The following is a 14,439-nucleotide window of genomic DNA, read 5'->3' as shown; positions in this document are numbered from 1 at the left end:
AGAGGACCTGACTGGAATGGAAATGGAAGACTGAAACTGGAAAGTATTACAGGCTGAAGGGAAATGGAAGATCATCTAGTCCAACCTAGACCACTCCCTCATTTTGCAGATAAGGAAACTGAGGCAGTTTGATATAGTGGAATGAATGTTGAATTTAGTCGAGGGACCAGGGTTTATATCCTGTGTGGCCTTGGGCAAGTCACAGTGAGGGTGTCAGATTAGATTATTTCTATTATTCCATCTAGTTCTAAATCCTACATGTGATTTGCCTGAGGACACACTTATTAAATGGCCAAGTGGGGACTAGAACCCAGAAGACCTGGGTTCTATAGCACTATGGCACTTTCTGCTATAGTGTCACCCCCTTGTCACCCCTCCTCTACTTCCTCATCTTCTCTTCAAAAATTGTGATTCCAGGCTGAAAGTTAGGAGAGTAGGGTTCCTAATCAGGATTTCTAGATAACATGAAGTTAAACCTAGATAAAGAAGTTGTGTCTTTAAGGCATAGCTCAGATAACTCACCAGTCAAAATGAATTTTAACAGCTCCCCAAAAAGTCCACAGCCATAACCCATAACAATAATGAATTTAGTCATAGCCCAAGGTCATGTCCCACATTTTTTTTGCTTTTTCATATGGGCAGAACCTCTTTCCTTTGTCTATCACAATCACTTTGCCTTCGTCTGGGACAAGTCTGAGCCAGCTGGATCATCCCTGGCACCTGATTTTAATCATGACCTGGGTGAACACTCTGCACTTTCTTTCTTCTTTTTTTTTTCTGCAAGCAATTAATTTTAAACTATTCCATCTCTCCTGAGTAGAACATGAGGTCCCTTATCTGGATTCCTTCTAATTCTTCAATAGGGCCAGTCCTGGGGGGAAATACTGCTAGGTTATCTCCTTGATTCTTTGTCTCTAAGGATCTGAGAAGAAAACTACCTACTACCTCTCTCAATTTGGGCAAGTCACTTAACTACCATGAGCCTCAGTTTCCTCATCTTAAAAATACAATAAGGGAATTGAGATCTTTTGAGATCTCTCCTGGCTCTAGTTTTATGATCCTATTAACCTACAAGAAATGTTTGATTCAAGGATACTATTCCATTTTTTTAATTGTTTAATTGGTGGTGGAGGGAGATGTGAGAGGTACAGATATTTTTTTTAAGGATAATATTCCTGGATTGCTTCCCCTTTGCTCTCTAGGTGCCATTCAGGTATGATTCTTAACTGTTCAATGTACTTAGGTGCTTTTGTGACCCAAAGAACTTGTTGACTTGAAGTGAGGGATCTTTTGAAGAGAAAATGTCCATTCCCGACAACACTCATATAAATAGACAGATCCCTATTTATGAAACAAAGTTACTGAGGGCTCCCCTCTCCCATAGTAACAGGTTAGGAGCTGCGTGTGTGAGGGTGCTGCAGATTGAAAAAAAAAAAAAAGAAAAGAAACACCCACCTTGGGGCATTAAGCTAAACGATAATGGTAAAGCCTACTTTTTCTAGGAGGAAGGACTAGAATTTCAGCTGAGGATTTAGCTGAAAACGGACAAGAGCACTAAAACATGGACCACTGGAGCTGTGCCTGGTTGTAAACTGTAACAACCTGAACCATCAAAGTGACAATAAGCAGTAGCTACTCTAAAACAGCAGAAAGAAATACCATGTAGCTACAACATGTCATATCTACAACCTGACAGAGACTCCACCACTGTACACCATGTGAAATTGATGGGAAGACTGTCATCAAGTGCACCAAAATGACATCATCAGAAGACATGGGTAGCTCTACCACATCAGAGATATCAGTTGCTCTTCCACGTGTGTTCCCTGATTACACATGTTCACTATATGTGTGTCCCTATACATGTGTTCACTTCTTATAGTGTATAGATTTTTGGAGAATGTGCCCTAGCTTTATGAGGGAATATTTTATTGCTACTTTTCTTACTATACTATTTCATTAAACCTATTGCTCAATCAAGAAACATTTATTAAAATCTCACTATATGGCAGACATTCTGCTTTTCGTTTAAACCAATTATATCCTTTGACTGACTAGAAAAATAAACCCATTAGTGGAGAATCATGAGCTATAAGTTTGAGTGAATGTGGACCAATGAAGTACCTTGAACCTAGATAGTCTTACCATTTGAATTGAGGGGTGCCTACCAGTGTCATTAATAGTCCAGGTCAGAGCATGGAGTAGCTGTGAATGGAGAGGAAAGGATGAGTACAAGTTATTGCTGAGAGACTTGGCAGCTTATTGGATTTGAGGGGCAAACTTTGTCTACTCCCTTTGATTAGTGACCTCTCCCTCCTCAGATGTCTTAGAGTACTTTCTTTGAATCTCTCCTTTGTCTTTATTAGTCTACCTTGTATCATACATATTTGTGTAATAGGTTTTCACCTTGCTCTCTTTCACTCTATAAATTTCTTGAGTACAGGGATGATATCTTTTTTAAATCATTGTATCTACATCACCTTTCTTACATAAATGAAACCAGAGGTCTAATAAAAAAAAACCACTTATCATAATACCTGGTACCCAGTATTTGCTTAATAAAAAAAATCATTGAATTGGAGAGATGATCATCCTCCTTTCACATAAAAGAAATCTGGGGCCTATGAGACTGAACAAAAAGATTTTGGGGGTAAAAGGAAAACATGCTCATTACTTTTGCATTTCCATCCCACATTTCCTAAAGCTCATCTCTTTTAATTTCAATAAAGGTTAATGCTTTGCCTTTACCTATCTCCTTATACTTTTCACAGTATTTTTTTCTCCCCAAACCTTGTAGTCAGGCAACTTACAGAAACATCAGTGTAAAAAATAGAAAGATTCACTGACCAATAAATGAAAATATCATAATGTTGGCTTGGGGGAAAAGAAAGAGGAACATAGCTATTCTACCCACCCCCCACCCCACCCCCTGAAGTCTTCCCATGAAACCTTTTTGAAGACTCCCATACATCCTAATCTTAATGTGAATGAGTAAACATATAAAGGTGGTACTCAGAGGAGATCAAAGCCTTGGGTGGTGCTGATCCCTCCCTAACTGCTAGGGGAGAAGACACCTTACTTAAATAACTAGGAAGCTTTTGCCATAGGAACCTGGCTCTCATTCATCTAGTAATTCTTTTCAGGCAAAGTGCTGAAATCAAATTCCTTCAAGGGATGACAATGTATTTTCCCATACTGCTGGCCCCATGTGCTGTGCCTCAAAAAAGAGATCCTTACCCTTCAGTGGTTTCCTTTTCTTTTTTTTTTCCTTCACTGGTTTTCTTAAAAAAGGTGATTTTTGCATGACTTCTAAGATGGACCTAGATCATCAAATTTAAGTTGAAAGGAGCCTTAAAGAAAAATCCAAAGCCAACATCTTACAGATGAGGAAACTGAGACTCAGAGTTTAAGTGACCTTGTCCAAAGTGACATAAGTACTATATGGCAGAGCAGGGATTCAATCCAATGCCCATGCCTCCAAATCCAGTTACTTCTCATTGCTCCATGGATACCTTCACCTGAATATTGCTGATATCCCTCCTCTTCTACCTCCCCCCCTGCTAAGCATTTTGTCTCTTTCAGCAAAATAATCATTGACTTTTACCCTCCTGCTAAACTCGCCCTCTTGGTGGTATCATCAGTGGTGTAAAATGATGAAGTAGAGAGTGAGGGGTTGGAGGAATGCATAATGCTATTCTGGCATTTCCTACTGTGCCTCTATGCAAATTAGCCCTGTACAAATAACAGACCAGAAGTGCCATCAGGATTTCTAAAGTGAATCATTCCCATGTCTTCCACTGTTGGTACCCTCTGTTCGTTCTCACTTGTAAATCAACTCGGTTGTGTATGCCTTCCCAGGAATCTCACAGGTGCAAGATAAGAAATTTTAAAAGGTCCATAAAAATGGGCAGAAGAAAATGTCTGAATTTATCTGAGAAGACTGTAGTTGATGTTAAAACAACATGTGACTTTGAACTATTACAGAATGATAAAAATGGATAATTCTAGTTAATTCTCAGTTATCCAGTAGACCTATCAGACTAGGCAAAGCTAAGCCATGAGAAGGGTGGCTGACCCTCTCTGAGTTTACACACCAAGTCAACATGCATTTATTAAGTGCTTACTAAGCACCAGGTATTGGATGCAAATACAAGGAAAAGGAAAGATAGTCCTTGCCCTCTAGAAGCTTAAATTCTAATGAGGGAAGACAACAAATTAAAGAAGCCAAAAATTGTGTTGGGAGGTGGTGTGGGAGAGGAGAGAAGATATCCACAAAGGAGCATAATGACAAAGCCTAGAGCAGGCCTGCACAACATATGGCCCACAGAAGTGAAATTTGTTCCACGAAAAGTTGTTCTGTGAAGTTTAGGTGCAAAGGGCTGCACTTGAGTACCTAGAGGGTCCCATGTGGCCTCAAGGAAGCAGGTTCCCCACCCCTGTATTAGATGATCTCTGGGGTTTATCCTAGCTCTAATGCAATTAACTTACAACTCAATTTAGATTCATGAAGAAGAGATGGGATGAAGAGGAGAGAGGATGGAGAGCTGACCAGGAAAAGAATAAGGAACAGAATGAGCAACAGTGTAAAGATGAGAATGACAATGGCATATGTACGGTGAAGAGACTAGCAGAGCCACAGAAAAGCATTAAGTTGTATTTATCCAGTAAAGAGATAGGGAAAGGACAAAGGTTCATACGGATGAGCTCAGCCTACAACAGAATGTTGAATAAAATCTCTCCCTACTGCACTGGAAAAACACATGTAGCACTAACAGGTGCAGAGGGCAATTCAGTTAGTTAATGCCAGCAGCACTTTCTCTAGGTGGCCTGGAGAAACAAAATTCATCTGGGGAATGTGCCTTATATATTCTACACCCAAATAGTCAAGACAGTCTAAGTCAAAATCATAAATTAATTCTCCCCCCCCCCACTTCTCTCTTTCATTTTCCTTTCATCTGCTGGACATTATGATGTCTTTAGGAACAATGGGTTTTATGAATGTATATTATTAAATGCCTGATGCTGTGCAAAGAGAATCAGAATTCTTAGGGTAAAAAATGCCTGAAAGGAAATATACTCTTTCCTGTTTATCTGGCTCAATCTTAATTTCTCTACTTTAAAAGGATTTACTTGCTGAGCTGACTACACAATGTGATTTCATTCAGAAAAACTCACTTAGAGAAAACCATCAATATTATAGTTTCAATGGGGAATGGCACTTTTCACAGTGGAGGATGGTTTAACATACATCTCAGAAGCCTAGGGAAATCCTCTGGTCTGGAAACAGGACAGGCATGCAACTCAAATGCAAGAATCAATATTTATTTTTAATGCCTCATATTTCTACTGTTTAATCAGAGAAGAAGTGAAAAAATGAATCTGCTCCCTTCATTGTAGAAGTAGGGGGCTACCAGTGTGGGCTGCTTTATATCCTGTGATTGATGTTTTTAGCTTTGCTAAACTGCTTTTCCCTCTTCTATTTTTAATAAAAATCTTCACAAGAGAAAGCTCAATGGGGAGGGAGTAACAATGGGACATATTTAGAAATGATTGTGATACAAAAACATAAGGTGTCCGTACACACACACATTTTAAAATTTTCCACTACCTACTTGTATAATTTTTAACAAGTCACTCCTTCCTCTCTGGGTCTCGTTGTCTTCATCTTCATCTCACTATCTTCCTGAAATTCTGTGGTTCTAAGAGTTTATGTCACTTAAGTGGGCATGTCACCAAGGTGTTGTTGTTCAGTTGTTTTTCAATTGAGTCTGACTCTTTGTGGCTCGATTTGGGGTTTTCTTGGCAAAAATACTGGAATGTTTTGCCATTTCTTTCTCCAGCTCATTTTACAGATGAGGAACTAAGGTAAACAGGGCTAAGTGACTTGCCCAGGGTCAGACAGCTAGTAAGTGTCTGAGGCCAGATTTGAATTTATGAAGATGAATCTTCCCATTTCCAAGCCCAGTGCTACCGATAAGAATTAAGGCCAAATATACAGAATTATTATATTCACTGATAATTTAGATTAGTTATAGCAATACTACTCTATTCAATTAACATAGAAATAACTATATTAATGAAATCATTATCAAATTTTCCAATCTATAGCAAATTTTTACTGATGCATAAAACTTTTACTATCAAAGGTTCTTACTTTTTAAGTTTATAAAAAAAAACACCCGTCTACCTTTTCACTGTGTCCTACGGCTCTTCGCGTATTAGTCTACTGGTTCCTGCCTCCTCATAACCCTCTTCAGCCAAAGAAAATAGTGAAAATGAAGAAGGCAGAGTAATGCACAGTAAAAATTAAATATTCTATAGTCTGTTATAATTTGTTCTAAATCATATATAAACTGTTAATTACTATTTTGTGGAAGGATAATTTACTTTTTGTTTCAAGACTAACTCTGGTCAAAATTATGAAGTCAGAAAATTTTGTTTCAATGCTTTTTTCTCTTCCCAAATATTTCTAGCTCTCTCTAAGTTTGGGGACTATCCCAGGTGGGCCTATCTTTTCCCACTGGTACCTCCACTTCTCTCAAGCATCGACTTATAAGATTTAAAATTAGGAATGACCTTGAAGATCACCTTGTTAAACCCCATAATTTTACAAAGGAAGAAACTGAGAACCAGAAGTGACTTATTCAAAGTCACACCCCCTAGTGGCAGAGCCATTACTATAATCCAAGTCTCCTAATTCCTAATTTATAGATACCTGTCAGACCTGCAACTGTATCTCACACCTCCAGGGCTTGATTTTCTTCATTTTCCAAGATAATAATTAGTTCATCTGAAAATGTATTCTGTGCTGATGTGCTATGTGGGAAAAGTCTAGAGCAAACCTCCTCCAATATGCTTCTCTGATTCCATTTTAAGCTACCATTACTATTTTAGCAGTAGTTATCTAGGGACAATACAGCTCACTCTGTTATCTGAACCAAGAGAATGTATCTAATGGTGGGATTTCAAGACAAACAGGAAGCCGGCATAGGAATTCTTCATAGGAGCAACATATTGTAGTACCTTCCACATCATGCCAAGTAAGTGATTACCTATGTTATATACACTTAACTTAATCATTTATTAAGTACCTACAATGGTGCTACTCATAGAAGGACAAAAAAATAGTCCCTGCCCTCAAAGGACTTAGATTCTCTTGGTGATGAGGAAGATATCCAGATAAATATAATGTAAATAGGACATGATGGGAGCAAAAGAGAGATCCAGAAAAAGTACTCCAGAAATATTTAGGGAACAAGAGAATACTTACAAGTTATGAAATAAGGAAAGGCAAAGAGAAGGGAAAATGAAGATCTGATATTTTCAGGGAATAAGGGCAGCATGTATAAAGGCACAGTGGCAGGAAATCTCAGTTGATTTCAACATGGTGGTGAAGTAAAGTGTTAGATTTGTAGTCAAAGGACCTAGGTTCAAATCCTATATCACCCTCCCTCATGGCCTCAGCTTCCTCAACAGCAAAATGAGGGAACTAGACTATATGACCTTTATATATCTAAATCTAGAGTTTGGAGAATTACTAAGTGTCCTTCTGAGCTGGCTTATATGCAAAAGGAGAGTAATACAAAATGCCTGGAAAGAGAGGTTGGAGGCAGATTGCTGAGGGTCTTAAATGTTTTCACAAGCTCTCTCATGATCTCAACCAGAAAAATTGATGGATTGACAATAACAGGATAAGATTTGATGAGAAAAAATATAAATTCACAAATTTAGGTTTAAAAAAAATCAGCTCAACACTTATGAGGTAGGAAAAATCCCAGCTTAAGTTCATGTGAAAGAGACTTGGGATATTAGTTTCTTTTGAGCTCTCTCTTTTGACCTCCTTAGGGAATAACTCATACATAACACTTTAGTGGGGCTCAAATATTATCCTGATTTGTACTCTATTTATTTGTATCTGTGTTTTTTCTCCTTACTAGATGATAAATCAATTGAAAGAAAGGACTATGCTTCATTTAGCCAAATTCAAAATACATTTATAAAAAGCTTCCATGCACAGGGGATGATACTAGGTTCTGTGGATGCAAAGACAAAAAAAAGGATACAGTGTGTCATCAAAGAGTTTATACATTTTTGTATCCTCCCACAGTGCTTAAAACTGTGCCCATAGTAGGCGTGATGTGAGTATTTGTTGAAGAATGGAGTAAAATGAAAAAAAAAATAATATTTTGCTAATGAAACCTCCTGGGTATTGCAGTATTAAATGTTGCATTTCAACCATACTGGTATCAAGAGTAAGGCATTCCAAAGATAAGCTTACTTCAAGTTTCATTTAGCATCAAAATTCTATCTCACCTTCATTATTTCTTGAAAATGTTTTCTTTTTCTTGCCACATTTCTGTATTTCTTATCTAAAGCCCATGTTTATTTTACATCTTAGCCTAGTTTGAGAATACACATGATTTTAAAATAAATCATGTTACAGTTGTTATATGAGATCCACATTTTTTGTATTTGATAATTAGCTTATAACTGCAGTGATAATTAGGCTCTACATTATTCAGATAAAGCATCTTTTGGAAAAAAGAAACAGCAGCAACTAGTTATTCTCAACAGAGTCTGATCTAGGCTTAGCTCATTAATAGCTTGTTAAAGTGAGAACTATTAAGGCAAAAGGAAAACTGATGCATCCTCTTCCAAAAATGCGAATAAGATGGAGTGTAAATATGACTAATATGGCTATTAACATTTCTAGGAATCTTGTATGGAAAGTATGCCATTGAAATGTTTAATTGAAATGTTAGGTAAATCAGTCCTGTGGCACTGAGAATAAAAGGGATCCAGGGAAGAAAGGCATCACAGGGAGGGGAAAGGCAAGGTGTACCAGAAAGTTTCAGATCAAAAATAAAGACTTAGCTTTCAATTCCATTTGTCCTGTTCCAAAAATTTGTTGTTTGCAAGGGAGCTTTGCCTTAGAGACCCAACTCAGGTTATTTTAAACAAATAGTCTTTCCTTTAAGTAAAAACATAGGATGGAGAGCTGAGTAAATTTAACTCTTGGATCTGTCAGCAGAATCTATGAAAAGATGCCTTTAAAAAAGCTTAAATATGTACCTGTTCCTAAAATTTTCATTTTCATAGTGAATTTCTCTATGGTTCCTTCCCTTCTATCTTGACCTCCACTTTCAATTTTCTGAAAAATCAAACATAAAAATACCCTACCTATGGCTTCATCCACTTCCTATAACTTCTGCTTACCTTTCATTATATCTTCAATCAAAACTAACACAGGGATAAGGCCACAAAAGGTACTCAGTAAATAATTTATTGTGTGTTTGAGAATTGAGTCTTAGGTGACTGAAGGCCTTGCATGATCTCAAGGCCACCATTCTGAAGAATGGGTGAAAGGATTCCAGGACATGTCTTGGAACTTTTTTGCTTGTTAGAAAAAAATCCATGTATGGGGCAGCTAGGTTGCACAGTGGATAGAGCACCATCCCTGGAGTCAGGAGGACCTGAGTTCAAATCCGGCTTCAGACACATAACACTAACTAGCTGTATGACCATGGGTAAATCACTTAACCCCATTGCTTAACCAAAAAAAAAAAAAGAAAGAAAAAAGAAAAAATCCATGTAACCATTATTTTGTGATTTTATTCTTTTTCAGAGATTCTTTTTAATTTAGGTTCCCTATTAATCAAATTCTTCTCCAGAGGATATTAATAATATCATTTTGATAAAAACCATTTAGTCTAGCTGGGCGTTAGTTTGTTTATCTATAAAATCAGGGCTTGATGCTAGAGAATCTCTCCAAGCTCTAAACTCTATGAAATAAGATTTCACATCATATTGTGTTCATCTTTGGGCGCTACATTTTAAGAAGGCCATTGATAAGTTAGAAAGCTTCTAGGTGGTGAATGTCATGTCATATTAAGATTGGTTGTAGGATTTGAGGTGTCTAGCTTGGAAAAGAGAAGGCTCAAGGAAACTTGAGAGTTATCTTGAAATATCTAAAAGGCTAACATAGGAAAGATGACTTAGTCTTGCTCTGCTTGGTCCCGGAGAGTGGAGAAAGAGGTTCATGCATAGGCATATTCAGGCTTCACATAATTAAAAAATACTTTAACAATTCCAGTTTCCCCCAGGCACAACAGATAGCCTTGAGAGGTAGTGGGCTCCTCCTAACAGGAGGTCTTCAAACAGTGGCTTGATGACTACTTGTCAGGTAGCTTGCAGAGGTAATATTTTTTTTCTGGTATAAGTGGAATTCTATGGCCTCTGAGGTCCCTTCCAAATATGAAATTTTGTGATTTTTGAACCCTAGGTTTTACTGTCTTACTTTCATTTGGTAGGTCTCTTCTCTAGCAATTTATGCTGGATGAGAGCTGCTCCATCCTTCATATGGTTGAATGTTAATTCATTACAGTTTCCTCTGCCCTTTCATCTAGCCCAGGATAATACCTGGGTGCTAGATCTATATGGTCAAGGCCAGTGAATCCAGCAGTGGTGAGGGCAGGATGGAGCCTGGTATATGCCAAGAGCAATAAAGGGGGTTAAATATAAGGATCACTTTTCCCTCCTAACATTCCCTTGTTTGTCCTTAGGAATTAGAAAATATGAAAACTAACTTCCTCAGAGTAATCTGTTCTGTTTCTTAGGCACTGACATTGATAGCATACAGGAGTAATTTCCTTCCTTTGCTTAAAAACCAGGGATTCTGTTCCCATTCTCCATTTAAAAGCACTGTTTGTCTAAGTGACTGCTGAGAGACTGACGGAGTCCAGTACTGTAATTGATTAAGGCCTCTCTGCACTGAAAAGCCACAGAGGAGCACCAAAGATATAAGAAATTGGGAGCTGCAATCTCCAATGGTGCTCCCATTGATGGGGCATCTACTGGGGGCCAGTGCTGTGCTTCACACAAAAGAAAACATTCTAATAGCACTCAATCTTTTCTTCTTTCCTAATGGTAATACTATATAATGGCCATTGAATGTCAAGAAAGGGAGCCAAATCTGACAGGCAAAATGGTTCATCTTTAGACAGAATCACAAGTTGAAAATGCCTAACAATTTAATAGCTACTTTTCTTCCAAAATAAAAGGTAGAACCTATTTCATTTGAGATCAGAACCATGGGTTACCCATGGTGATTGGAGATTAATAAATTTGGTGTCTGTGTGGACAAGGATTAGAATAGTGAAAAAGATCAATTATTCCATCTTTGCCATCATGGAAAATTATAGCATCTCCACAGCTTAGTAGACAGTTCTATGAATTATTGTGGCCAAAAATGTCCCCCTCCTTTTCTATCTTTCCAAATCCTTCAAGACTCAACTCAGCTCTCATCTTCTCCATGAAACTTTCCTGTCAATGACAATTCACACTGACCTCACATCTCTCTAAGCTGCTCTTGAACTTACTGTCTATTCTACACAAGTTAGCACTTGATTATATCATGATTTTATAAATAACTATTTTATGAGTGCATAATTTGTCTCATTAACTGGATTATAAATTCTGTAAAGAAAGGGAACATAGATAATCTAGCCACTTCTGATCTTTCCAGTCTTTTTACACCTTACTCCCTGACACATATGTGCTTTGACCCAGTGACGTTGGGCCTTGGGCTGTTCCACAAATGAGACACTCAGTCTCTTGGCTCCAGGCCTTCTCTCTGGCTCTCCCCTATGCCTGGAATACTCTCCCTACTCCATCCCACGTCCTGACCTCCCTAGCTTGCTTTTAGTCCCAACTAAAATCCTCTCTTCTACAGGAAGCCTTCTCAAACTTCTCTTAATTCTAGAGCCTTCCCTCTGTTAATTATTTCCTATTTATCCTGTATATTGTTCCCCTTTTCATATACATATATACATATATATATATACACACACACATATATACACACACATACATATATATACATATATATGTACATGCATGTTGTCTCTCCTATTATATTGCAAATTTGCTGAAGGCATGGACTTTTTTTGCATTTATCACAGTACTTGACACATAGAATGTGCTTAATAAATGTTTATTAATTGACTGATAATCATTTTGTACCACATCTAGCCTAAAATATTTTTCCCTATAGCTACAAAATATATATTTATCAATTGGTTTCATCTGTAAGATGGAAAACCATAATACCCATCCTACCAATAATATCCATCAGTCCTACAAGGTTGCCGTGAGAATCAAATAATACATTTAAAAGGGTTTTGTAAAAAAAGGGGGGGGGCATTTTTATTATTAGTTATTTAATTGGGGCAAAGGTGAAAAGTGGTTTATGCCCTTCACATTGCCACTGAAACTGAAATTACCATTCTAAAACTGAAGCTAAGCCTAGAAAGAATGTATTGTTGGATCAAATAAGAGCTGTGCACAGGGTCTCTTTTTCTTTCTCAAAAATGCTTATCTAAATGCTGCAATCACCAAGATCAGCAGAACTTGTTTGCATTGGGATGGATCAGAATAGGGTGAAAATCCTGAGTTACACTGTGGGAGAAGAAGGTCTTTCTAAGACAGGTTTTAAGCAAACATGATAAGAGAAATAAGAAAAATGGTGTCTGGACATGGTCATCCATCTCTGGGAAGTCTTAGATATAAAGCAGCATGCAGAGAAATGAAATGAAATTCTGAAGAAGATGAAAATGGGGGTGGGGGAGTTTACACTTCACTGAGCTGCCTGCCTGTCTACAGGAAAAAATCAACCTGAATAAAACAAAACAAAACAAAACAAAAAGCCTCTTTCACCACTATCAAAGAAGATCTGTCAGGTTTGAAAGCAAGTACATATAAAAAGCATGCCAGGGCACAAGATGGTGCTTTGAAATAACTGTGTTGCTTTACCCCAAATCTGATTTATACCCAGTCCCTGGGTATTTACAGGTAATTAGCTTCCATACTGTTAGCAGTAAAGATCTTCAATGGCCAGTAGCTCTTGGCACTTTAGCTTTAAATTTCTGGACTATCTAAGTCTCTTCTGACACAGCTAAAGGCACTTCTGTAAGGGGAAAAACCAGCTGTCATTTATACTTTTCATGATGAAGTAGATAAGACTTAGAGGTTCAAGACCTAGTTTTGGATGCTGCCTCTGACACCAGCTCTGTTTCTGTGGGCAAGTCATTTCATTGAGCTCCAGTTTCCTCAGATTTAAAATGAATTACCTGTGGTAACACTATAAAGGAAAAATTAGTAAAAAGAAACTCTGATCAAAGCAATGACCAAAGATGACCCCAGAAGATGACGATGATGAATCATGTCTCATGCCTCTTGAATAAGAGGTGAAGAGCTAGAGGTGCAGAATAAGACTTGCATTTTCAGATACGGCTAATGGGTGAACTAGTTTTGCTTGATTGTGCATATTTGTTACAAAACAGAACTTTTTATTGGGAGAAAGGAAGATTATGGTGGGGGAGAGAGAGTAGTAATAATGATGCCCCCCAAAAAGAGCATCAGTGAAGCATTTTAAACATGCAGATGGAAACTACATTACCATCTGCTTTTCCACTGTGCCCTAAGGACCAAGGGGACTTTCCATTTTACTTCTAGTTGAACCTTTCCATATGTGTTGCCTTTGACTATTAGGTTCTCTCTCAATATCTAGCATAATGTTTTGCACTCATGACTGTAGGTGTTTAAGAAATATTTATTGAATTGAATTTATGCAGCACTTGACAGTTTATTTTTGTGTGTATCAATGTATGCATGGGGCATCTAGGTGGCAGAGTAGACAGAGTTCTGTGCCTGGACTTAGGATGTTTTATCTTCCTGAGTTCAAATTTGACCTCAGACACTTATTAGCTCTCTGACTCTGGGCAAGTCACTTAACCCTGTTTGCCTCGGTTTCTTCATCTATAAGATCAGTTGGAGAAGGAAATGGCAAACCACTCCAGTATCTTTGCCAAAAAAATCTCAAATGGAGTCACAGAATCAGACATGACTAAAAGTACTCAACAACATCAATGTGTACCAAAAAGTGATTGATATACATTATCCCATTTGATCTTCATCACAATCTTTCTCCTATCTATTGAAATTCTATCTTTCCTTCACCTTAGCTGCAGACTCTCTCTTTCATGACATCTTCTCTGACAGCTTACTTCATGATGAGAAGAAGCCTGGTAGAGCAGAATGAGAGCTGACCTTCAAGGCAGGAAACCTGAGTTTAAAGCCTGGTTCAGCCTATTCTATCTTTGTAAACACAGGCAACCTCACTGAACCTCCACGGGCTTCAATATCCTCATCTATAAGATGTGAATGGGGAGATGTATAGCCTAGAAAACCACAAAGATCCCTTCTAACTCCTGTTCCATGATTCTGTGACCTCTCACTCTTCTTAACAGCTATGGCTCTTGCTGTTGCCTGTGCTACTGCTTTGGAACAATACATATTTTTTATTCTTTTTTTTATAGGTTTACAAATTTAGAGAGAGAACATACCTTACAGGCCAAAGAGTCTAACACTCTCATTGTAAAG

Source organism: Vombatus ursinus, unplaced genomic scaffold (genome assembly GCF_900497805.2).
Source record: "Vombatus ursinus unplaced genomic scaffold, bare-nosed wombat genome assembly UNPS02014959.1, whole genome shotgun sequence".
NCBI classification, from domain to species: Eukaryota; Metazoa; Chordata; class Mammalia; order Diprotodontia; family Vombatidae; genus Vombatus; species Vombatus ursinus.
This window is presented reverse-complemented; position numbering follows the sequence as displayed.